The sequence below is a fragment of the Bos grunniens genome, chromosome X (genome assembly GCF_055505025.1).
Source record: "Bos grunniens cultivar Pamir isolate PY7600 chromosome X, Bosgru_T2T1.0, whole genome shotgun sequence".
NCBI classification, from domain to species: Eukaryota; Metazoa; Chordata; class Mammalia; order Artiodactyla; family Bovidae; genus Bos; species Bos grunniens.
In genome coordinates this window covers 133,439,548-133,465,759 of record NC_141194.1, presented here as the reverse complement: position 1 = coordinate 133,465,759, position 26,212 = coordinate 133,439,548, and the positions used below count along the sequence as shown (strand labels likewise).

Genomic DNA, 26,212 nt, shown 5'->3' with positions numbered 1-26,212 from the left:
GGTTCAAGACTCAGCTGTATAGTCTTCCTCCCTCACCATGGTGGCCCTTACAGACAAGCACAACGCACAGAGCTTGGCATAGTTCATTCTCAGTCTATTGAATTAATGGATGGTTGGATGATAAAACAGATAAGCAAATGAATGGATTGATAGAGAATATAAAAAAAGAATGAATATATGTGTATGAAGCAGGTGATGGCACAAACATTTAACAATCTGCCTGCAATATGGGAGACCTGGGTTTGATTCATGGGTTAGGAAGATCCCTGGAGAAGGAAATGGCAACCCACTCCAGTATTCTTGCCTGGGAAATTTCACAGACAGAGAAGCCTGGTGGGCTACAGTTCACGGGGTCACAAAGAGTCAGACACGACTGAGCAACTAACAGAGATGACAGATATATGTGTATAACTGAGTCACTTTGCCATACAGCAGAGATTGGCATAACATTGTAAATCAACTATACTTTAATTTAAAAAGCAGCAAATGAATGGATTGATGAACAAATGGAGGCAATACTAGCAAAAACATGATATAACACATTACACGTTCACAGAGAATCACAGTTTAGAAAGCACTTTAAAACTTTCTATCTTAGTTGTTCCTGATAATACTTTGAGGCAAAAAAGGCAAACAGATGACATCACCTCATCATTCTACAGATGAGAGATCTAGGTGACTTTTGAAGGTCACAGATCTAGTACGTCTCAGACTAGAACCTAAGTCATCTCAGTTATTCCAGAATTCTCTCTCCAGTGGCTACATACGTTATGAGAAAGAAAATTATTAGGTAATAGGAATTTGTCTTTTAGGGCCTTTTTCCTCCCTACATAAACTGTTGTAGCCATGCGTTCCAGGAAACACACTCACTGAGAAGGACAATGCAGATAGTGGAGTGCAGCTTGTTACACCAGCAGGCCCAAGGCAGTCTCCTCTTAGCCAAGGACCCCAACCAGTTTTTGTGAAAACCTTATATACCCTAAGTGTACGTGCACAAACCTACCTCCCCAAATTCCCTGGCAATCAAAGTTAACCCATGATTCATATGCCTTAAGCCTAGGTAGTTAACAGTGGACAATTATCAACAGGCCTGTGGTCATACCCCAGTAAGCATAATAGAATGCTTCGGTTACACAGATAATTAGGGTATTCTTTTAGCTCTTCCTTCTGGGGGCCTGGTTTTCCAGTTGGTATATTGTTTCCATAGATAGTGGGCATATAGCTCAAAGTCCACAGTCCAGCCCAAGATGGAGTCCTGCTTTCAAGATACAGCCTGTTCTGTTTCCTCCTTCATTCCCGCCTCTTGTTGCTCTTAAGTCATAGTATGAGCATCATTCATAGGGATATATTGCACCCTGCCTCTCCAACCACCCATTTGGGAGAACGACACCAACCTTTGGGTTACAAAGTTCATAATACATTGTAAAATGCAGGGTCCACAGAGCAGAACTATCAAGGCAACTATATATTCCACCAATCACCCTTCACCCAAGATAGTACTCAAGTTCAGAAAGGAATGTTTTCATTTGACATTGCTTTTACCTGGTTTCTCACGTCATCTAAAGCAGCTGATACATTGCCAGATAAATCAGGAATATATACACAATATTCAACCTTAATTATAGCACAGGTCCCTGCTTAAGCAGCTGTGAGCATGTCCAAAACCATTCTAATTTGAATTACCGCATCTGTTACTTTTATGAAATTGGTGTTTACATAATATGTAACCCCATGACCCGAATCTATTGACTAGGTCTGGCTTATACCAAGAGAGCAGGGAGAGATTATGATTGTCAAGAGAAAGTAAAGTCTCTTTTTGTTGTCCTAGGAAAGAGAAGAGTGGTTTAAAATCTCCTTGGCGGAGTGGTGACACCCACCAGGGAAGTCCATCCGTCACAGACAGACGCATAGCCCCACATACCCAGCAGTTGGAGGTAGAGTGGAAGTCCACACAGGAATGTGCACACTGATGAGACCAAGCAGCAGGAGTTGCTTATGTGACTTCATCCTGAAGGAGCTCATCCAGGATCTTCTTTTTCCTCTTCTTCTTAAGGATGATCTTAGTCTCTCAAGGGTCAGCGGGGTCCCTCTGTGCAGTCCACTCAGCATTTTCTGGGTCTGCGTGGTATGCTCTCTTCACCCTCATATGATGGATCCAAGGGGCAATACCTGCAACTTTAACTGAAGTAGGGGTTGTTAGATTAACAGTATAAGGGCCCTTCCACCAAGGTGCTAGTAAATCATGTTTCCAATCTTTGACCCATACTTGGTCACCAAGCATAAACTCATGAATCTGTTTCCCAAGGGGGAACAGCACTCTTTCTTGTACAAACTTAGTTACCGGATTTATCACCTTACCCAGTTCCATCTGCTGTGAAATCCTATCCCCCACTTACCTGAGGCAAATTTGTTGACACCTGTTTTATAATGGGAGGTGGCCCCATATACACAATTTCGTACGGAGAATAGCCATGGGACCATGGAGTCATCCTGAGTCTGAGCAGAGCCGTCGGAAGCAAGTCCACCCAGGAGCAGTCAGTCTCTATGATCCATTTGGAGAGTGTCTCTTTAAGTGTCCGGTTGGTTCCTTCCACCATCCCAGAACTCTGGGGCCTATATGCTGTATGTAATTTCCACTTGACATTGCTTATCTGTTATACTAAATCAGCTACGAAAGCCGGGCCATTGTCTGATCCAATGCTGGTAGGAAATCCAAATCTGGGAACTATTTCCCTAAGCAGGCACCAGCCTACTTCTGATGCTCTTTCAGTCCGGGGAGGAAAAGGTTCTACCCATCCTGAGAACGTACATACCGTGACCAGCAGGTGACGGTAGTGTTGGTGAGGTTTCATTTCAGTGAAGTCCACTTCCAGGTGTTCAAAGGGCAGCGTGCCTTTCAGCTGAATCCCTGGAGGTTTCTGTCTGTGCCAAGAGGTAGCACTGACCTGTGAGCAGGCAGTGCAGTCCTGAGATTCTGTCCTGCATAGGGAAGAGAGGCGGGGAACCAAGAAATATTTTTGAATTAGCTCTTCCAGTTCATCATGGCCTAGGTGGGATGCTTGGTGTGTTTGGCTTACCAGAGTGGGTGCCAGCTCCTCTGGTACCAACAATTTGCCACTTGGCAATTCCCACCATCCCTTTTCAGTCTTGATGGCCCCTTCCACTTTGGCTAGTTGGTTTTGGGCTTCAATGTATTTTGGAGAGTCCAGCACTAGCTCAGGCAGCTCCGCCAATACGAGAGCTTTAATAGGGGCTTCACTTGTTACCCCCAAGCCCTCGACTGCTTGTTTAATGGTCTTATCTGCCAGTCTGTTTCCCCAACCCTGGGGGGTATCCTCTTTGTGATGTCCTCAGCAGTGTATGACCACAACCCTTTCTGGTTCCCAGACAGCATCTAATAGGGTCAGAAATTCTTTATTTTTAATATCTTTTCCACTAGCTGTCAAAAGGCCTCTCTCCTTATACAGAGCCCCGTGTACATGTAGTGCGGCAAAAGTGTACGTGGAGTCGGTGTACATGTTTACTCTCTTGCCTTTTGACATCTGGAGTGCTCGAATAACTCAGCTCATTGAGCAGACCAGTGTTGTGGCAAGGAGCCAGCTTCAATGATAGTCTTTTCTGTGACTATGGCATAACCTTACAAACATTGTCCTTGTTTTATCAGGCTAGTGCCATCAGTATATAGGACCCAATCAGGGTCCAGAATCGGTTGGTCTCGGCAACTGCGGCAATTGCTCACAAGCATCCAGGCCACCTGGTGGTGACATTGTCAAGCTGCCTTGAGAGATAGGCCACAGGTCTGCCCCACGTGCCCACAGTATGCCAGCCCAGGCCTCTATTGGTAGCAGGTACTGGCTCTTTCTAACTGGAATGGCACCTGGCTTGAGTTCCTTTATCACTGGGGCTTGATGTTTAGCCAGCCTGAGGTGGGGGTGGTGGGGGCGGTTGTCTTCCACCCAGACCTCAGGGAATAATTGAGTTAGCTTTCTCTCACACTCTTCCGGCCCACCCAGTTCTTCATCTTGGGGGGGGGGGTATTAAGAGAGAGAACAAATAAGTCATAGTGCCCAACTAAAAGGTGGGCCTCTCCTCAGGGGAGAAAGTCACTTGTGCTCCCAGTTTGGAGAGCAAGTCTCTTCCCAACAGGGGTACTGGGCACTCAGGAATGTAGAGGATCACTTGGTGCCCCCCATCTGACATTTTCGGGGTAGGCTTGAGACACAAAGGCTGCTCACCATCTGAGACCCAGCAGCCTCTGAATCTATTGGTGTATAAAGTCTATAGGCCTCGCACAGTCTTTCATAGCATAGGTTTTTGGGCCCTCCCTCCTTGAGGACTTGTAAAATAGCCGCCCAATATCTCTCCAGGTGGCCCCTTCCTTCCTCTGTGTTCTAGTCCAAATTAGGTTTATCAGTGGGGAAGCCTTGCTCTATCCACCTTTCTAGGTTTGCAACACCTTCTGGAAGCATCTCTCATAACCATTTTCTGGCCTCACTTAGGATCCTGTGTCTGTCCTCAGTGCTGAAGAGGGAGACTAGCAGTTGGATTATGTCATCACATGTAGGGCAGTGGGTTCGAAAAATAGTCTCCATTAGCCTAATCTGGTAATAATAGGCTACAGGGGGCTGATGGTAGTGGCCGTCTGCCCCCTAAACCGGAGGCTGCTATAGCTCTCTGAGGGGCATTTGTAGCAGGGCCCTTTCCTCTGGCTCCTTAGCGGAGCACAGCCTCTGTTTAATTCTGGTGTCTCCTTTCCCCTTCCTGTCAAGTACTCACCGGGAGAGGTGGGTATAGCTTGGGCAGTTCAGCTGGAGCCAGATTCTGGAAGTGTTGGCCAGAGGCTTCTGCAGCCAGGATCAGAGTCTGCTGAGGTGGCGGCTCTACGACCTCTGGGAGAGCTGACGGAGGAGCAGCGGCTGCTACAGGAACTTTACCTGGCCCTGGATCAAGCATTAAGGTGGCCTCCGGTCCTGGTGGAGCACGGGGCAGTGGGCGCATCATCATCCAGTATCAGGGACGGGAAGGTCATCCTCGTCCAAATCCTGCCAGATCCCAGAGGGAGGAGGAGGATCAGCGTGTCTTCACCTGCCGGTCAGCATGGCCGAACCAGAACACCACGTGGTCCAAGACTGTTTCTCCCTTAAAGTCCATTCTGCCTTAGTGGGCTTGAACAAGTGTGGATGAAAACACAGATGGGTTAAATATCCCATGTCCCAGGCCATCTCCGGAAAAGCCAATTCATACTCACTTATGTATCCCCCTCCTTCTAGCCTGATGATTCCAACGGGGTCAAGAATTTCACAGCAGACGGCACACCACCTGGGGGAGGGTAGAATATAAGCATACAAGGATCAAGTTTCTTCTCCTAAAAATCCCCTGGCGATTGCTTGGTAATAATTTTCCCCAAGATGGCGTGGACACATCTCCTAAATGACCTTCACAAATTTCCTTCCTAAGCCCTAACATGCCTGTCGACTTGTGTACCAAGCAATCACTGCCACCTGCCTATTCCAGGCTCCTGTGGGTCCATGCCCCTTCTAGTCCCTCCCAGAGGGGTGTTCAGGCCTCTTTTTCCACCCTGCCGGGTGGGTTCCTCCTCACCTGAGCACTCAGTTCCCTTGCTGCCATCCACTACCTGCTAATATGAAAGGTCCAGGCATTGAGAAACAGAATCCTTCCAGAAGGGCAAGGCACCTTCCCCCCTCTAGAAGATTCAAACTGCAAGGCCTCGGAGTAGTCCCACATGGGACTTGTCTCCTCAAAGTGAGGAGTTTCCCAGCCAATGCATGAAATGTTGTAGCCAGGCATTCTGGGAAACAAACTCACTCAGAAGGACAATGCAGATAGTGGAGTGCAGTTTATTACACCGGTGGGCCCAAAGCAGAGTCTCCTCTTAGCCAAGGACCCCGACCAGTTTTTCTGAAAACCTTATATACCCTAAGTGTACGTACACAAACCCACCTCCCCAAACTCCCTAACAATCAAAGTTAACCCATGATTCATATGCCTTAAACCTAGGTAGTTCAGTTCAGTTCAGTCGCTCAGTCGTGTCCGACTCTTCACGACCCCATGAATCGCATCACGCCAGGCCTCCCTGTCCATCACCAACTCCTGGAGTTCACCCAGACTCATGTCCATGGAGTCAGTGATGCCATCCAGCCATCTCATCCTCTGTCGTCCCCTTCTCCTCCTTCCCCCAATCCCTCCCAGCATCAGAGTCTTTTCCAATGAGTCAACTCTTCATATGAGGTGGCCAAAGTACTGGAGTTTCAGCTTCAGCATCATTCCCTCCAAAGAAATCCCAGGGCTGATCTCCTTCAGAATGGACTGGTTGGATCTCCTTGCAGTCCAAGGGACTCTCAAGAGCATTCTCCAAAAGCATCAATTCTTTGGTGCTCAGCCTTCTTCACAGTCCAACTCGCACATCCATACGTGACCACTGGAAAAACCATAGCCTTGACTAGACAGACCTTTGTTGGCAAAGTATTGTCTCTGCTTTTCAATATGCTATCTAGGTTGGTCATAACTTTCCTTCCAAGGAGTAAGTGTCTTTTAATTTCATGGCTGCAGTCACCATCTGCAGTGATTTTGGACCCCCAAAAAATAAAGTCTGACAGTTTCCACTGTTTCCCCATCTATTACCCATGAAGTGATGGGACCGATTGCCATGATCTTCGTTTTCTGAATGTTGAGCTTTAAGCCAACTTTTTCACTCTCCACTTTCATCAAGAGGCTTTATTAGTTCCTCTTCACTTTCTGCCATAAGGGTGGTGTCATCCAGTGGACAATTATCAATAGGCCTGTGGTCATACCCCAATAAGCATAATAGAATGTATGATTCTATTCGGTTACACAGATAATCAGGGTATTCTTTTAGCGAAGGGCTCTTCCTTCCAGGGGCCTGGTTTTCCAGTTGGTATGTCGTTTCCATATATACTGGACATATAGCTCAAAGTCCACAGTCCAGCCCAAGATGGAGTCCTGCTTTCAAGATGGAGCCTGTTCTAGTTCCTCCTTCAAAATTCCTCTGTGCCCTCATCAGCCATCTCTTCCATTTCACCTGAAATTGTTTACATTTTTTGACATTTGATGCAAAGTCAGGTCAGTGTTCCCTTGTCAGAACTCCCAGAGCACAACAGCACAGGACTTGTGAGGAACCTCCAATGTTAAAAGGCCCATTGCAAGGCTCATCAGAAAATCAAATACATAACTCTAAAAATATCCTCCGTGATCTATGTATGTAGCCACGGTGTCTGACAAATTCAATTAAATCTGTCATACATCATTCTCCACAGTGTTATTGAGAGAGACATAGTAGTATCGAATTTTAATTATTCAGCTCCTATTGATCCTACCATAATCTGGTGAGAATCATTTGCAAACTGACAGGCCCCTCAGGAGACAGGCACTATTATCTAATTATAAATCTCACAGTGTCATTTGATACAGTGTTCGGTTTTTTCTTTTCCACAAGAAGAGCCCCAATATTTGCCAACAAATTCTCATATAGAAACCCAAACAGTGCACACCAATCTTAACTTCAGCTGAGATAACTAGAGCCTGGATTGTGGCATCAATCCCTGGGCCCTGCCCCATCACCCTGTCCCCAGAGTTTGTTATAGGATTTCTCCACCAAGTCCCTTCCTCCCCCACCATACCTGACTGGCCATTCATCCCAAAGGGCCCTGTGATCTAGGCTAAAGCCTCTTTGGTGCTAATAAATCAGTGGCAACTATTTTTGCATTTTCACATTCACATTTTTGCATTCTCAACATACAGAAGTAAGGAATGGTGGGAATATCAGGTCCCTGGCCCACAGCTGGAGAGACATTGGGAAAAGAAATACCTCAAGATGCAACTTAACCCCACCTCCCAGAACACCCTGAAAGACTAGCCCAGGAATAAACAGTCACCCAGCCAGCTAGCCAACAAGTATTTTCTGAACACTGAATCTGTTCCAAGAACACTGGTAGGCCCTGCGGGGATACAGTGGTGAACACAATACAAATGTACCTTAACAGAATAAACGGCTACAATGAATTTATTAAGTGGTGCAAACATGTAACGGGCTATGAAGAAATAAAAAGGCAAATAAAATAGGGTTTTGAATGGCTTGAGACACCCCTGATTAACCTGGGAAATGGTTAATTGGCATTACGTGGGTGAAGAGTGAGGCTGGGAGAGACAAGGCTTGTAAGGCTGCCTGCAGTAAATACAGCTGGTAAGTATGGTTGCTGTGTGAAATGAAACTATCTCTTGCCATATCAACAAACAAGAAATGGCACACCCCTCAGCGACTTCTGGCCTCCAAATGTGAATGAGGGCTCCCAAAACTGTGATCCAGCATATGCTGCCACCCCCCATGGTGACTGCTGAGGAGCCTGGGGAATGCAAGAAGCAGCCATCTGCCACTCTTTAAGGGGAACAAGGAAACAGGATTTGGCCCCAGATAGCTGAGGTACATATGAAAGGAATGAACTCAGTCAGCCCAGAGGCTTGCATCTTCCCACACATAAAATGCTAAATTCCTTAACTTGGGATATCTGGTTTCGTTTAATTAACAATAATCTTTTGATGTTCAGACTGTCTGCTCTTTGGTGCAAAACTTCTGTATAACCTGGCGCCTCCCCTCACCTCCTTGGAGCAGTTTTCTCAGTTACTGAGATGCTGTCTCCATGGGTTGGAGTCCTAAGCATTTCCACCAAATAAAATAACTCTTCACTGCCAGGTTGTGACTATAGTTTTTAATCAACACTGGTGATGGGAAAGGGCAATAGACAGCTGCTGGTGATAGCCTAGGGTGTGGGATCAGATCTGAACGATGGGTTTTGTCTTCTAATTGGCATAGCAATTCCCAGCAGGTGTGGTAGGAGTATCGTGGCTCTGTTGGCAGACATCACCTTTGGCAGTGGGCACCACTGTTGGTAACTTATGGTGGGGGCTGAGTTCCATTGGCATAGACAGCAGTAGGACTCCAACCCAACTTTTCCCAGACATCTACCCAACTTTACCCGTTTATATCATTTATTGGGGGAAAAAAAAAAACTTGTTTTCACCTCTGATTTGAAATGCCATATTTATCATGTGCTAATATATTTTAGGGTCTATTCTTGGGCTTATTTTATAGTTTTAATTACTGTAGCTTTGTAATCGATCCTAATATCTGAAAAAGTCAGCTCTCTACTCTTATCCAGGTTCTTTCATGCTATTCTTGTGCATTTATGTTTTCTATACAGACTTCAGGTTCCTAACAGACATCTTTATTTGATTATCTTAAAGTTGTCAAATCCACATCTTTATGATGACAAGTGTTCCAACCCAAGAATATGGTGTGGGTTTTCCATTTGTTCAAGTCTCCAATTAGATTGTTCCTCTCCATGTTTTAAGTTATCTTCAAAAAGATCTTGCATGCTCCTGGATAAATCTATTCCTAGGTCTGTTATCATTTTTTTTATAATTAAAAATAGGATTCTCCCATTCTGTGTTATACTTGGTTGTTTGTACATAAAAGGAGCTTGTCGATTTTGTCTATTAATGTCCTGAGAAGTCTTTCTGAATTACGTTTACCATATTTAAAAGTTGATTCCCTTGTGCTTTCTATGTATTCAATTACATCACAGAAAAATATCAATAATTTTGCCTTTTACCATTTTATACTTATTTCTCTTTTATAATTGGACTGACTAAAATTTCTAGAACAAAGTTAATTCTTACCTTCCTTCCTGAATGGAAAATCCTTCTAGTGTTTCACCTTTTAGCATGATATCAGCTTTTAGAGGTTTTTAGGTAGGTAGATAAGTTATTTTAAGGACTATTTAGCTATTAAATACCTCAGTTGGTAAAGAATCTGCCTGCAATGTGGAAGACCTGGATTTGATCCCTGGGTTGGGAAGATCCCCTGGAGAAGGGATAGGCTACCCACTCCAGTATTCTAGCCTGGAGAATTCCATGGACTATACAGTCCATAGGGTGGCAAAGAGTTGGACACGACTGAGCAATTTTCACTTTCAGCCATTAAAACTTTATTGAGTGATTTTTAATTGGGAATAATGTTAAATATCATATCTTTTCAGCATTTCTAGTGATTGTATGATTTTTTCTTATTTTCTAAGTATGATGGGAGAATAGGCAACAGAGAGAGGAATAACAGTTGGGGGTGATTTCATAGAGAATGCTGCAGTTGAGCTGAGATCTGAAGGATGACTAAGATTTCTGATTTTGAAATGGCAAACTAAATGCACATGGTAGTTTCCCTACCTCCTAACTCCAAACCCTCTATTCTTAAGTTTTTTAAGCCAAAGCTAAGAAATGGGCTAAAATAGCTGGGCTGAAAATCAGGAGACATCGTTAGATGACTGAAATTTGAGAAATCTTTGAGAAACTGACGGCCAACCAATTCAACTAAGGAGGAAAACAGCAGCCTAGAAGATGCACAAATTAGGTACCACAAACTGTTTTCACAAAACACAGAAGCAAAGCGAAGGGCACACCATGCTTGAAGTCAATGAAATCTGAGAAAAGGAGAAACCAACAAAAAAGATTAAAAGTGGGAGGAGGGTGGATACTGAGATGCTTACAGCAAATAAGTTGTCCAGATTGAAGTTTGAAGACAGGAGAAGAGGACAACAGAGGATAAGGTGGCTGGATGGCATCACTGATTCAATAGACATGAACTTGGGCAAACTCTGGGAGGTGGTGATAGACAGGGAGGTCTGGCGTGCTGCAGTCCATGGGGTTGCAAAGAGTCAGACATGACTTGGTAACTGAACAACAAAACTTCCAGCTTCTGTGCAGTCCCCTGCCCCATCACCCCTGTGAGTCAGGCTCCAGCATTTAGGCAGGAGCAAGTACTTGAGTTAGAGAAATGTAATAGTGTCTCCAGAGGCTGGCAACTTCTGGGAGGAATGCAAAATGGTCATGTTCCAACTGCTACAATATCCTGCCCATCAACAACAGACCCCAGTGAGCAACTCCTGGGGAACTGCACAAACAAGGGCAGTAAAGAGTCTAGCAAGGAATCACGTCAATAAAAGTAACTTCATAATCAGAAATCACACAATAAGCTGAAGGGTAAGGAAGGACTTTACCAGGTGGAGATGGAGAGAGATACACCAGCTTCTGCCTGCTATGTATCAAAAACACAGGCGCCCCTGTTTGAGTTTCCTGAGCCATACAGCAAATTCCCCTTGGCTATCTATTTTACATATGGTAATGTAAGTTTCCATGTTACTCTTTCCATACATCTCATCCTCTCCTCCCCTCTCCCCATGTCCATAAGTCTATTCTCTATGTCTGTTTCTCCACTGCTGCCCTGTAAATAAATTCTTCAGCACCATTTTTCTAGATTCCATGTATATGCATTAGAATATGATATTTATCTTTCTCCTTCTGATTCACTTCACTCTGTATAATAGGTTCTAAATTCATCCATCTCATTAGGACTGACTCATATGCATTCCTTTTTATGGCTTTTTATTCCTTTTTCATTGTGTATATTTACAACTTTTTTTTTTAATGTAAATTTATTTATTTTAATTGGAGGCTAATTACTTTACAATATTGCATTGGTTTTGCAATACGTTGACATGAATCCACCACGGGTGTACATGTGTTCCCCATCCTGAAACCCTCCCCCCCCACCTCCCTCCCCATTCCATACCTCTGAGTCATCCCAGTGCACCAGCCCTGAGCACCCTGTATCATGCATTGAACCTGGACTGGTCATCTGTCGATGGATATCTAGGTTGCTTCCATGTTCTAGAGGGGTGGGATGGGGAGGGAGATGGGAGGGAGGTTCAAAAGGAAGGGGATATATGTATACCTATGGCTGATTCATATTGAGGTTTGGCAGAAAACAATAAAATTCTATAAAGAAACTATCCTTCAAAAAATAAGTTTAAAAATGGTATTCAAAGGAAAAAAAAAAAAACACAGGAGCAAGGAAAAACAGGATATGTTTCAAATACAGAACATTGGAGGAGAGAGGGCAATAAGCCTAGAAAGGTAGGCTGAGGCCAGACTGGTGATGGCTTCAGATGCCAAGTAGTGGTGTTTGTTTTTTTTGTTGTTGTTTTTTGTTTTTGTTTTTCCTATAAACAGTGAGGATGAAGACAGAGGCATTTATGAAGAAGAGAGTGAAATGATGACAGCTGTGTTTTAGAAAGATGACTCTGATGGGCATTTGGCATGCAGATAGAAGGAGAGAGTAATTTAAGGGGTCCAGCAACAGACTAGAGGTGATGAAGGCCTATTTGAGGACACTGGCAGTAGGAGAGAAAAGGAAAGAAGTGAAATGTTGTAAAGCATCTGTAATTGATCATATTTAAGGGCAAGGGGAACTGAAGGAGACATGGGCAATGTGAAGTTGCATTTCTTGTACCATTCCCTGAATGGGGAAAAAAGAAGACAACTACATCTGGTTTTGGTTTCTTTCATCAATATTGTTGTTTGGGGGATAAGAAACTCACGTTGTGACAATTTGAGTTTGAGGTACCTGCATGATATCTTAGTGAAAATGTCCCATAAGTTGTTGCAAGTTAAGATCCAAATTTCAGGGGAAAGGCCAAAACTAAAATATGTAGATGTTAGAAGTCTTTTGCAAGATTGGATGAGATCACGCACCAGAATGGATGAAGGGCAGAAGTAACAAGGAGACTGGGACAAAAGTTATAAATGTGGAACAGTTATCTTGGGGAGTGACTTGAGTCATTTTCCATAAAGCACTATGTGGAATTTGTTTTTGTTTCTACTAATCAGAACCAAATATGTTGACCAAAGTGACCCTGAGAGTAACTCACTAGAAATAAATTGGTAGAACAAAGAGTATGTTCTCTCAACAAATAAAGATGTATTAGTTGAGTAATGTTGATATATTTAAAGCCATGCATAATGTTAGAGTTCAATACTTCTTTTTCAGTTGGGGAGACTCAAGTACAAAACAACCGACATGACGCCTCCAAGATCAGAGTCAGCAAGAATCAGAGCACAACTAGAGTCCAGTTCTTTTGCTTTATAGTCCAGTGATTCATATTCTCCCCAAACACCCCTCCCACTAAGTCACACTGTCCTCTCCCACCACAACTAACAATTGACATGGTGGATTACTGCACTTGAGTCTAAAAACTGCAACCGTAATTGAAGGTATTTGGTGGGGATGAGGTGTCATGTACTAGGTTGATAGCTATCAATTTAATATGTAGTTAACTAGCAATTATTTCTGCCAAAAGGGAAGCCATCTCAGGAAAACTCCAAAACAATGGATACATTTCAAAATTATTTCAGTTTAACACATACAGTATTTCAAATTTATATCATTTAAAGTAAGCTGTGCACTCTTGAAAGGTTGTCTGCAAAACAGCTGTGCGTAAAGTGAATCATCCTTTCTCCCTTGACTTATAGTACAATTTCTAAGATGTAGACTCAGAAAAAAGACAAAATACACTGTGTTTTCAAGATAACTTGATTCTTTCAAATCATTCAGTTCAGTTCAGTCGCTCAGTCGTGTCCGACTCTTTGCGACCCCATGAATTGCAGCACGCCAGGCCTCCCTGTCCATCACCAACTCCCGGAGTTCACTCAGACTCACGTCCATCGAGTCAGTGATGCCATCCAGCCATCTCATCCTCTGTCGTCCCCTTCTCCTCCTGCCCCCAATTCCTCCCAGCATCAGAGTCTTTTCCAATGAGTCACCTCTTCCATTAGGTGGCCAAAGTACTGGAGTTTCAGCTTTAGCATCATTCCTTCCATGATAAAGACTACAAAAACACTTCTTCGAATCTGTGGACAAAAAATTTCACACCCCATAGCATGTCAAAGTTTCCAACCTTTTTCTGGATCCATCTGTTCCACACCTCTATATTAACCCCTTCTTCTAATGACACTAAACCATTAGCTGTTCCCCAAACATTCCATGCACAACTGAGTTCTTCTCTATCCCTTTGCTCACACCGTTCTTTAGTTTTGAAAAGGACTTTCTCCATCAATCCTTGTCAAAAGTCCTAGTTGTTTTTCAAAATCTAGTTTGAATTTCATTTCCCCATGAAGCCTCTTCCTCACCATTCATTCCGTATAGAAGTACTCTCTCCATCTCCACACCTCCCACAGGAAAAAATAATAGAATCAGAGGGCATGTTAGTTTTGGAGCCCATTTAAGGTATTCACACTCATGCTCAGCCATGTCCAACTCTTTGCAACTTTTTGAACTGTAGCCCGCCAGGCTCCTCTGTCCATGGGATGTCCCAGGCACAAATACTGGAGTGGGCTGCATTTCCTCCTCCAGGGGATCTTCCTGACCCAGGGATTGAATCCACATTTGTGTCTCCTGCATTGCAGGTGGATTCCTTACCCGCTGAGCCTATTACTTCCTCTTAAAATGTAGGTCAAATTTACCATTCATTCATCTGTCCTAAAAATGTGCTATGAACTAGAGATCATGCTCACTGTTAAGAATATAATGATGAGCAAGAAAGAGTCCATGCTTTCCAGTTCACAGTCAAGCTAAAGAGTCAAACCACTAAATAGGCAATTGTAATTAAATATGATTGGTGCTATGACAGGGGTTGGAAAAGGCAATGGCACCCCACTCCAGTACTCTTGCCTGGAAAATCCCATGGATGGAGGAGCCTGGTGGGCTGCAGTCCATGGGGTCACTACGAGTCTGACACGACTGAGCGACTTCACTTTCACTTTTCACTTTCACGCACTGGAGAAGGAAATGGCAACCCACTCCAGTGTTCTTGCCTGGAGAATTCCAGGGATGGTGGAGCCTCATGGGCTGCCGTCTATGGGGTCGCACAGAGTCGGACACGACTGAAGCAACTTAGCAGCATGATAGGGGTGAGCACTGGACTCGCTCAGAATCTGTCACATCTTTCTTCTCCTATTTCTCCCTTCTGCAGTGGGAACATTATGTCCTATGACTGTCCTACCATTGTACGTTGGAAGCATATAACTTGTTTGATTTCACAGAGTCACAGCTGGAGAGCAGTTTGTCTCAGAATGAAAATATCTAGAGTCTCATTCATATCCAATTTAGATGATATTTTGGTGAGACTTCAGAATTTAGGCTTTTAAGTTAATGGTGGAACAAGACTGCCAGGGTTCTTGAGATGGAATGAATGTATTTTGCATATGAAAAGAACATGAGTCAGGGGCAGGCTGTTATAGACTGCATAATATATGTGCCTCCCCTCTCAAAAATTTTATTTTGAAACCTAATCACCAAAGTGATGGTATTTGGAGGTAGGGCCTTTAGGAACACTCATGAATGTTATTAGTGCTCTTATAAAAGAAACTCCATTATATTTTATAATGCCCTTATATAAGAAAGTCCTTCCCTTCTTCCACCATGAGAAGTTTTAGTGAAAAGACTGAACAAGGAAGTGTGCTCTCACCAGACACCGAATCTGCCAGCACCTCGATCTTGGACTTCTTAGTCTCTAGAACTGTGAGAAATCAATTTCTGTTGTTTATAAGCCACCTAGTCTAAGGTACTTTGTTGTAGCATCCTGAACAAAGACAAATGGTAAAGGAAAGGGAAAAACTAAGCATTACCCTTAGGTCTCTAGCTGGGACCACTGGAAGTCATTTACTCAGATAAGAAACACAGAAAAGAAGTAAATTACAAAGTCAGAGTGAGAAGTCAGAGAAGGTAGTTTGGGTTTGAGGTATACTGAGTCTGAGGTTCTTGTATCACTGAGCACTGCATCTGGCATCCAAGAGAGGTTCAGTTCATATTTGTTATGATTTTTGTAAATAACTGATGTTAAAGAGACAAGTACAATAGAAGCTGAGCTCATGAAATCAACTGAGAAGGGATGCCAGTGAGAATGGAGAAAAACCCGAACAGTGTGTAATTTGACAAAAGTCAAAGGTAGAGGGTATTTCAGGATGAGAGTCCTGGTATAACAGAGTCAAATGCTGCCAAGAGGTCAAATTAAAGGATTAGAAATAATCCCCTGAATTTGTCAAAATGTTGGTTTCTCCTACAAAGGCAGTTTCAGTGTCATGAGTATAGAAGCTGAAGTTGAATGAATTTCAAAGAAAATGTTGCTGGGACTTTCACTTCTGGCTAAGATGGAGTAACAGGGACTGAACATACTCTCCTGGAGGAAACAACCAATCAAAAGAACAGAATAAACTCTATAAACTAATAGTTTTCAGACACTGGGCACCCAAGCAACAAATGACAATGATCCTTGAGGGATGGGAAACAAATGAGGTGAACCCTGAACCTACGATTGCCCCAGTTTACTACCTGGAAAGAGTGTTTAGGCCATGGCAGAGGAAGGGGAACCCAGACCTAACTTAATAGAATTTTTGAGTTGATAAGATGGAGCTAGAAGTCTAGAGAGGTTAGGAGGTTAGACTTTGTTGGGCAAGTTTCTGAACAACAGAGAACTCCACACAGAGAACCCTGGATATCTGTGGAGAGTCTTGCTTGAATATTCAGTTAAGTATTGATTAGCACATACACATGAGGAAGCTTCCCAAACCTGGAAGAAAATAATTTTCTTTTCCACACTAATAAAGGATTGGAGGAAACAATAATTACTGCTCATGTAGGGTAGAAAGTGATGTCTGTTCACAGAGAAGGGGAAAAGAAAGTCATTTCCTAATGATAAATTTGTCCATTTAAGAGAGTGTAATAGTCTTAAACATCCACACACTTAGCAACAGAACTACAAAATATGTGAAGTAAAAACTGACAGCTAAAGGAGAAATTTGTAAAACCTTCATTTATCGTTGAGAACTGTAACATCTCTCCCTCAGCAACTGATAGAACTACCAGACAGAATATCAGTAAGGACAGAAAAGAACTAAGTAACACATAATCAATACAGATAAAACACTCTACCCAACAACAGAACAAGAGTCTTTTTTTACGTGAACAAGAAACATTTACTAAGACAATATTCTAGGCCATAACACAAGCCTCAAATTTAAAATGATCCTAAAACCACATAAGGCATGTTCATTTTTTCTACCAGAATGGAACTAAGCTAGCATTTACAGAAGGATCTCTGGGAAATCACAACTATTTTTATCAATGGAACAACACATAAATGATCAGTGGGTTAAACAAGGAAGCAAACGGGGAATTTAAAACTATTTTAAATTAAATGAAAGTGAAAAGACAGCATATGAAAATTTGTAGGGGGAGCTAAAACAACAGTTCAGTCACTCAGTCATGTCTGACTCTTTGTGACCCCATGAACCGCAGCACACCAGGCCTCCCTGTCCATCACCAACTCCCTGAGTCCACCCAAACCCATTTCCATTGAGTCGGTGATGCGATCCAACCATCTCATCCTCTGTCGTCCCCTTCTCCTCCTGTCCCCAATCCCTCCCAACATCAGGGTCTTTTCCAATGAGTCAGCTCTTCGCATCAAGTGGCCAAAGGATTGGAGTTTCAGCTTCAACATCAGTCCTTCCAATGAACACCCAGGACTGATCTCCTTTAGGATGGACTGGTTGGATCTTCTTGCTGTCCAAGGGACTCTCAAGAGTCTTCTCCAACACCACAGTTCAAAAGCATCGATTCTTTGGCACTCAGCTTTCTTTATAGTACAACTCTCACATCCATACATGACCACTGGAAAAACCATAGCCTTGACTAGACGGACCTTTGTTGGCAAAGCAATGTCTCTGCTTTTTAACATGCTGTCTAGGTTGGTCATAACTTTCCTTTCAAGGAGTAAGGGTCTTTTAATTTCATGGCTGCAATCACCATCTGCAGTGATTTTGGAGCCCAGAAAAATAAAGTCAGCCACTGTTTCTACTGTTTCCCCATCTTTTGCCATGAAGTGATGGAACCAGATGCCATGATCTTAGTTTTCTGAATGTTGAGCTTTAAGCCAACTTTTTCACTCTCCTCTTTCACTTTCACCAAGAGGCTTTTTAGTTCTTCTTCACTTTCTGCCATAAGGGTGGTGTCATCTGCATATCTGAGGTTATTAATATTTCTCCCAGCAATCTTGATTCCAGCCTGTGCTTGCTCCAGCCCAGCGTTTCTCATGATGTACTCTGCATATAAGTTAAACAAGCAGGATGACAATATACAGCCTTGACGTACTCCTTTTCACATTTGGAACCAGTCTGTTGTTCCACATCCAGTTCTAACTGTTGCTTCCTGACCTGCATGTAGGTTTCTCAAGAGGCAGGTCAGGTGGTCAGGTATTCCCATCTCTTTCAGAATTTTCCATGGTTTACTGTGATCCACACAGTCAAAGTTAACACAATAGTTAGGAGTAGTTTTATAGCATTAAATCACATATTTAAGAGAAAAAATAATATGTCTTCTATTAATGAAACTAGAAAAAGAAGGGCAGATGTAACCCAAAATAAGGAGAATAAAGGAAATAATAAAAAGCAGAATGTAAAACTATGAAATAGGGAACAGAAAAAAACAATGAAACCAAGACTTGTTTCTTTGAATGGACCAATAAAAATGATAAACCTAAAGCCAGGCTGATTAGGAAAAATGAAACAAATTAACAATACAAGGACTGAGAGTAGTGACATAACCATCAGATCAGATCAGTCACTCAGTCGTGTCCGACTCTTTGCGACCCCATGAATCGCATCACGCCAGGCCTCCCTGTCCATCACCAACTCCTGGAGTTCACCCAGACTCACGTCCATCGAGTCAGTGATGCCATCCAGCCATCTCATCCTCTATCGTCCACTTTTCCTCTTGCCCCCAATCCCTCCCAGCATCAGAGTCTTTTCCAATGAGTCAACTCTTCGCAGGAGGTGGCCAAAGTACTGGAGTTTCAGCTTTAGCATCATTCCCTCCAAAGAAATCCCAGGGCTGATCTCCTTCAGAATGGACTGGTTGGATCTCCTTGCAGTCCAAGGGACTCTCAAGAGTCTTCTCCAACACCACAGTTCAAAAGCTTCAATTCTTTGGTGCTCAGCCTTCTTCACAGTCCAACTCTCACATCCATACATGACCACAGGAAAAACCATAGCCTTGACTAGACAAACCTTTGTTGGCAAAGTAATGTCTCTGCTTTTGAATATGCTACCTAGGTTGGTCATAACTTTCCTTCCAAGGAGTAAGCGTCTTTTAATTTCATGGCTGCAGTCACCATCTGTAGTGATTTTGGAGCCCAGAAAAATAAAGTCTGACACTATAGATTCTATAAATATTAAGTGGCTATTAAGATAATATTAAGAACTTAATAAAAAGTTAATAACAAATAAAAATTTTTGTTAATCAAAGCAACAACTTAGGTAAAATTGGCAAATTCCTTCCAAGACAGCAGGTACCAGAGTTCACTCAAAGACAGACACCCTGAATAGATTCATATCTATTAAAAGAATTGAATATGTAATGTAAAAACATCCCTATAATTAAACTCCAGGCCCAGATGATTTCACTGGAGAATTTTAGCAAACATTTAAAGAATAAATAATACCAATTCAATACACTCTTCTACAAAGTTGAAGAGGAAGGAATAATTCTCAACTCATTCTATGAAGTCAACATTCCTATTACCAAAGCACAGTAAAGATATTATAGGAAAAGAACTACAGAACACTACCCCTCATGCAAAGTCACATTCTTAACCAAGCCACCCAAACCCAATCACATTTAAAAGGGATAATACATCATGACCAAGTGGGGTTTATCCTAATATTTCAAGTTGGACTTAATATTTGAAAAAAATGTCACCATAGACAAAAAGGAAAAAACATATGATAATCAAAAAGATGCAGAAAATACCATTCCTGATTTAAAAAAAAATACTCTTAGCAAAGTTGGTAAAGAAGGAAACTTCCTCAACCTGATAAAAGGCATGTTAAGAAAAAACTACAGCTGACAACCTACTGTTACACGTCGTAACACGGATGAATCTCAAAAATATTACACTTAGCCAAAGTCGGACGTAAAAATGTATGTACTATTCTCCACTGACTTCACCGATATGAAACTCTAGAAGAAACAAATCTATAGTGATAAAAAGCAGAACGTCATTGCCCAGGCCTGGAAGGTAGACAACTGACTAGGAAGAGGCAACTGACTTTAAAGGTGATAAAAATGTTCTATATCATGATGGTGTAATGCTTACACAAGTTGTGCATAAACTTGTCAATCTCATTAATGTACATTTAAAAGCATGCATCTTATTATATGTAAATTATACTTCAAAAAGTTGAAATTTAAAAGTAAATGTAGGCTAGGAAGTATAGATAATTCACCCTAATCTTTGGGGCATTTTGGCTGGGAAAAGAAATATGGTATTAAAGGAAAGTTTCTGTTTTGCTAATATGTTAAGGAATCAACTTGCTTGAAAGTGAAAAGAGAAAAGAGGAAGAGATTAGAGATACAGAAGACAGCTTTAGTAGTCTCACTATCTTCTACCCCGCCCCTTGCAATCCCAATCTCCTGCTTCTCTACTAGACAAGAGTCTCATCCAAACAAGAAGTGTTAAGATTTGAAAATCTGTGCTGTAATACCTAGACTTCCAAGGAGACATCTCAAGCACACCAAAAGCTTTTCTCTGGGCAGCGTATGTGAAATCCTCTACCTTCAAGCAAACCTCAGTCAATTACCTAGGCCTTGACTATAGTCGAGAGAGGAGGCAGGAGATATATGCATATGTATGGCTGATTCACTTCACTGTACAGAAGAAACTAACATTGTAAAGCAACTATCTCCAATAAAAATTTAAAAATAAAAAGCAGAGAGTCCTCCCTTCTTTTCCCTGCTATTAACATGACTGCCCTTTGATGATCGAAAGTTAGCTTCTCCCTATACTTTTACAAATGTTTGAACTTTATAGTAATTATTTTTTAACTATCAAATGAGATTTATTCCATTTTAAGTCTTCTTTGTCCAGTTTCCAGTTAAACCTCTTGTTTACCCACCAACTGTCAGACTACTTTGAATTCTGGAAACAGTTTACTTGGGTTACTCAAGATAGAACTCATTTCCCAAATGCATTTTAAATTCTCAGCATGTATACATTTCAGAACTTTCCCAAATAAGATCTGTAATTAAGCAGGGGCTACCAAAGTCAAGCTAGCGGAGGTGATGGAATTCCAGTTGAGCTATTTCAAATCCTAAAAGATGATGTTGTTAAAGTGCTACACTCAATATGCCAGCAAATTTGGAAAACTCAGCAGTGGCCACAGGACTGGAAAAGCTCAGTTTTCATTCCAAGCCCAAAAAAAGGCAATGCCAAAGAATGCTCAAACTACCGCAAAATTGCACTCATCTCACACACTAGCAAATGCTCAAAATTCCCCAAGTCAGGCTTCAACAGTATGTGAATCATGTACTTCCAGATGTTCAAGCTATATTTAGAAAAGCCAGACGAACCAAAGATCAAATTGCCAACATCCATTGGATCATCAAAAAAGCAGAAGAGTTCCAGAAAAACATCTACTTCTGCTTTATTGACTATACTAAAGTCTTTGACTGTATGGATCACAACAAACCATGGAAAATTCTTAAAGAATCTGGGAATACCAGATCACCTGACCTGCCTCCTGAGAAATCTATATGCAGGTCAAGAAGTAACAGAACTGGACATGGAACAACAGACTGGTTCCAAATAGGAAAAGGAGTACGTCAAGGCTTTAATTGTCACCCTGCTTCTTTAACTTATATGCAGAGTACATCATGAGAAACACTGGGCTGGAGGAAGCACAGGCTGGAATCAAGATTGCCAGGAGAAATATCAATAACCTCAGATATGCAGATGACATCACCCTTATGGAAGAAAGTGGAGAAGAACTAAAGAGCCTCTTGGTGAAAGTGGAAGAGGAGAGTGAAAAAGTTGGCTTAAAGCTCAACATTCAGAAAACTAAAATCATGGCATCCGGTTCCATCACTTCATGGCAAATAGTTGGGGAAACAGTGGAAATAGTGACAGACTTTATCTTTTGGGGCTCCAAAATCACTGCAGATGGTGACTGCAGCCATGAAGTTTAAAGATGCTTGCTCCTTAAAAGAAAAGCTATGACCAACCTAGACAGCATATTAAAAGTCAGAGACACTACTTTGCCAACAAAGGTCCGTCTAGTCAAAGCTATGGTTTTTCTAGTAGTCATGTATGGATGTGAGAGTTGGACTGTAAAGAAAGCTGAGTGCCAAAGAATTGATGCTTTTGAACTGTGGTGTTGGAGAAGACTCTTGAAAGTCCCTTGGACAGCAAGAAGATCCAACCAGTCCATCCTAAAGGAGATCAGTCCTGAATATTCATTGGTAGGACTGATGTTGAAGCTGAAACTCCAATACTTTGGCCATCTGATGTGAAGAATTGACTCACTGGAAAAGACCCTGATGCCTGGAAAGATTGAAGGCAGGAGAAGGGGAGGACGGAGGATGAGGTGGTTGGATGGCATCACCGACTCAATTGACATGAGTTTGAGTAAGCTCTGGGAGTTGGTGATAGACAGGGAAGCCTGGCATGCTGCAGTCCATGGGGTGGCAGAGTCGGACATGACTGAGCAACTGAACTGAACTGAACCAATGTCAAAACCCAAAGGGATGGTTCTACTCTCACAAGTCTCTGATCCGTGGGCACACCAGTAGGGTAGATGATTTGTGAATGAAAGAAGCTTTCAGTTTCAGGTGCCATTTTCACAAGTGGCTCTTGTAAACATTGGCCTTGGGATCTTAAATATAAGAAAGTGGAGCAAGACAAAGTAGACAAAATTGGGTGTTTAGTCTCTAACAAAAAGAATGCAGATACATCTGCAGAGAGACCTTACACTTTTATCCTAGCTTTAATCCCAAGAACTAGGAGCAACCATTCTCATACCTTCATGTCAGCCCAAGTTTTCTAGGCTAAAAGCATGTATACTGCATTTGTTGTCATATGAAAACAGGTCACTCTTTTCCTATTAGGAAAGTAAGCATGTATTTTTTTTTTCTTTTTAGTATAAGTGATGGCGATATACTGCAACATCCTTACCTTATTTTCTGGTCCCATTTATGACCCATAATACATGTATCTGAGGGTTAGAGCTTCAACCTACGGTTGAGGTTAGGGGACTCAGCTTGTGACAAGGGTTAGCTTATGAGCAAGGTTAGGGCCTCAGCCTGAAGCTAAGACTTGAGACTATATTTAGGGTTAAAACATATGTCCTGGATTCAATCAGTAGCCAGTAAAGCAAGCAGAGTGAAGCCACCTGGCCCAAGTTATCAACAGAAGAAACCTACAATCTTGAGCTCATTAGCACAAGACTGACCAGCCAAGTTAAGCAGCCAGTGTCTGCTTTGCAAGAGCGTCTGCAAGAGCACCCTGGGAGCCACTGCTTGTGGGTCCTTCAACCTCTGCTGACAATTAGCTGAGAAAGTCATTTCCTCTCACCAGGCTTCCCATTACCCAATCTTCCAAGTGCAGAATGTGATCATTATTTCTCACCATGGGATGAGGAGGTAGGGTGGGAAGAGAACAAGGAAGGAGCAATGAGCTTGAATTAATATTTGCAGCTTCTTTTCTCCCCTGTCCAGCAAGCCTCTGTCTCAGTGAAAAAGAAACCAAGTGCCCTATTTTAACCCTCCAAGCTTTGGCTCCTGTCTATTTCTCCTACCTATAATTTTACTATTATACTTACTGGTTTTCTGAAATCTGAGTATCTTTTTATCAGCTCCTATACTGCCCTAATTGGTTCTTTTCTCTGTGTTCCTTCCAAAGGCTCTACGTCTGTATGTGTACATATGCATGCGTGCACACATACACACAGACACACTTTGCAGTCAGAAGTGTTAAGGTTTGAAAAGATTTGAGATAATATCTGGATTTCCAACTAGAAATCTCAAGCAAGCCGAGAAGGATGCACACTGCTTCTGCAGGATAATTAAAGGGTAAGTCCCTTCAGAAACAAATTCACTGAACACTTTTTGTCAGGGTGATGACTATACTATATATTGAAGTGGGAGGAGGAGTGAGGAAGACCTGGCATCATTTGATTGCCCTGAAGGTGGTTTTGCCTAGTGCCTGGGCCACCTACTCCCCCTGATATCACACCACACCATGGCCCAACAGCTCCTGAAAGTAAGATGGCATGACCAGATCTAAAAAAACTTCATCTTGGTCCTTGGGAAGTAAAACTCAAAGTGCACATAATATGCCAAGAGGAGTATTTAGGTAACAAAGAATAAATCCCACTACTGGTGCTGTCCATCACAATGATCTTTTAGGTCATTTAGGTTTTTTAATAACTTTCTTTGTTTGGATGCCCCAGGTTTTAGCTGTGGGATCTTTGTTGAGCCATGCCAGAACTTCCACTGCAGCACAGGGACTCTTGGGGCATGGGTTTAGCGGCTCCAAGACATATGGTATCTTGGTTCCCTGACCAGGGATCGAACCAGTGCCCTCTGTATTGCAAGGAGGACTCTTAACCACTGGACCACAAGGGAAGTCCTGATCATTTAGGTTTTAGATATTGGAAATCAGTTTTCTCTTGGTAGTACAGTCTCTACCCCAAGGACCACCAGTCATACCCCAGCTCCGTCACTTCAGCAGTTCATTTCTTCAGGGTGGAGTAACACCAAATAACAGCAAGGAAAACAACCTTTCAACCGCAGTATTCAAAAGATTAGGGTCTGAGAGGGTAAAGAAACATGTTTACTGAAGAAATAAGTATTTCTATTTCCTCAGATTAGAAAAGACCCTTCACTGTGATAAGGGAAGAGACAGAGAAATATTAAGACTAGACTCTTTAAAGTCCTTTGGACAGCAAGGAGATCAAACCAGTCATTCCTAAAGGAAATCAACCCTGAATATTCACTGAAAGGACTGATGCTGAAGTTCTAATACTTTGGCCACCTGATGTGAAGAGCCAACTCATTGGAAAAGACCCTGATGCTGGGAAAGACCGAAGGCAGGAGGAGAAGGGGACAACAGAGGAAGAGATGGTTGGATGGCATCAGCAGCTCAATAGACATGAGTTTGAGCAAACTCTGGGAGATGAAAGACAGGGAAGCCTGGCATGCTGCAGTTCATGGGGTCACAAAGAGTTGGACACAACTTAGCTACTGAAGGACAGCAACAGAAAGCTAAATTTGTGGGCTGAGATTTGAACACACCACCTGAATATGTAGAAGTTGACTACATCCCTGAATTCATCAACTTTATGCGTTCCTTAAATTTAGCTGATAATTGATTCTTTGGTGGTGGGGGGTATTATTGAATGAAGTCAACTGACTAAATTATATCATATAGTTGATCAGGAAAACAGAGGTCCTGAAATGGAGCCTCACAGTTGCACATAATATCAACTTCTAGCTGCATGTAAAAATTAGGCAGGAATTAAATGAGGACCACAATGCCTGCGGATGGTACAATTTTCCACAGGAGAAGCTGTCACATTTTAGCTATATATATATGGAGGTGACATCAGATACTTGTATAGTGTAACTGATTTTCTTGCCAGTCAAATATCTGATCTTAGGCATACAGCAGTATGTAACTTATAGTTCTAAAGACACAGAAGCCCTGAAACATGTGTGCATGTCACATAGCTCAAAATCAAAGCCTCAAACCAATAAGGACCTACTGTAGGGCACAGGAAACTCTGCTCAATAGTCTGTAATAACCTAAATGGGAAAAGAATTTGAGAAAGAATAGATACATGTATAACTGAATCACTTAGCTGTACACCTGAAACTAACATAGCATTGTTAATCAATGATATTCCACTATAAAATAAAAACTAAAAAAAAAAAAAAATCAAAGCCTCCAGATGAAGGCAAATATCCTCTCCTCCAGATCTTAGCTTATGCAATTCCAGGTATACTTTTAACATACTAACTTCAACAGCAATCATAGGTTTGTCTGTTGATTAGACATACAACTATCTGTTCAATGTTTGCCCCCAAACCTCCTCCCAGAACGATTTTGAGGGGCTGCCTCCTGTTGTCACTCTGGCATTGTCCCTCTTCATGGCTTACCTCAACCAAACTCTCTCAAGTTTTGTCACCTTCAGTCTGGAAGTGACTCAAGGCAGACCACCCCCAACTTCTGATGAGACTGCCCTACTTTTTCATTTCCTCAATTCTGAAAAGGCCCCTTTTCCATACATTCCTCTTCTGACCATTTATCAGTCTTCCCCCGACAAAACATCCAACACTTGGCATCGGGATGATTCATAATACTTCCACCATGGCTTTCAGATGTCTGCCTCTTAACTGTTTTCTGATTGATAAGGTTCAACCTAAGGAGGCAGCACAGTGTAATGATAAAAAGCACAA

At 42.3% G+C, this 26,212-nt stretch overlaps 1 long non-coding RNA gene across 50 annotated transcripts in view; it reads right to left on the bottom strand.

The window, feature by feature from the left end:
• Positions 1-444: 444 nt before the first annotated feature.
• LOC147341448 (uncharacterized) overlaps positions 445-26,212 on the bottom strand; it is a 406,396-nt gene continuing 380,628 nt past the window's right edge. For 41 of the 50 annotated variants that reach the window (XR_015158756.1, XR_015158724.1, XR_015158723.1 and 38 more), the window contains 4 exons: positions 5,249-5,319; positions 4,777-5,165; positions 2,397-2,979; positions 445-2,181 (listed from right to left, as the gene is read on the bottom strand). This is a non-coding gene — a long non-coding RNA (uncharacterized LOC147341448). The remainder of the gene's footprint in view (positions 2,182-2,396; positions 2,980-4,776; positions 5,166-5,248; positions 5,320-26,212) is intronic. The other 9 variants (XR_015158765.1, XR_015158763.1, XR_015158767.1 and 6 more) reach the window with 6 other exon arrangements.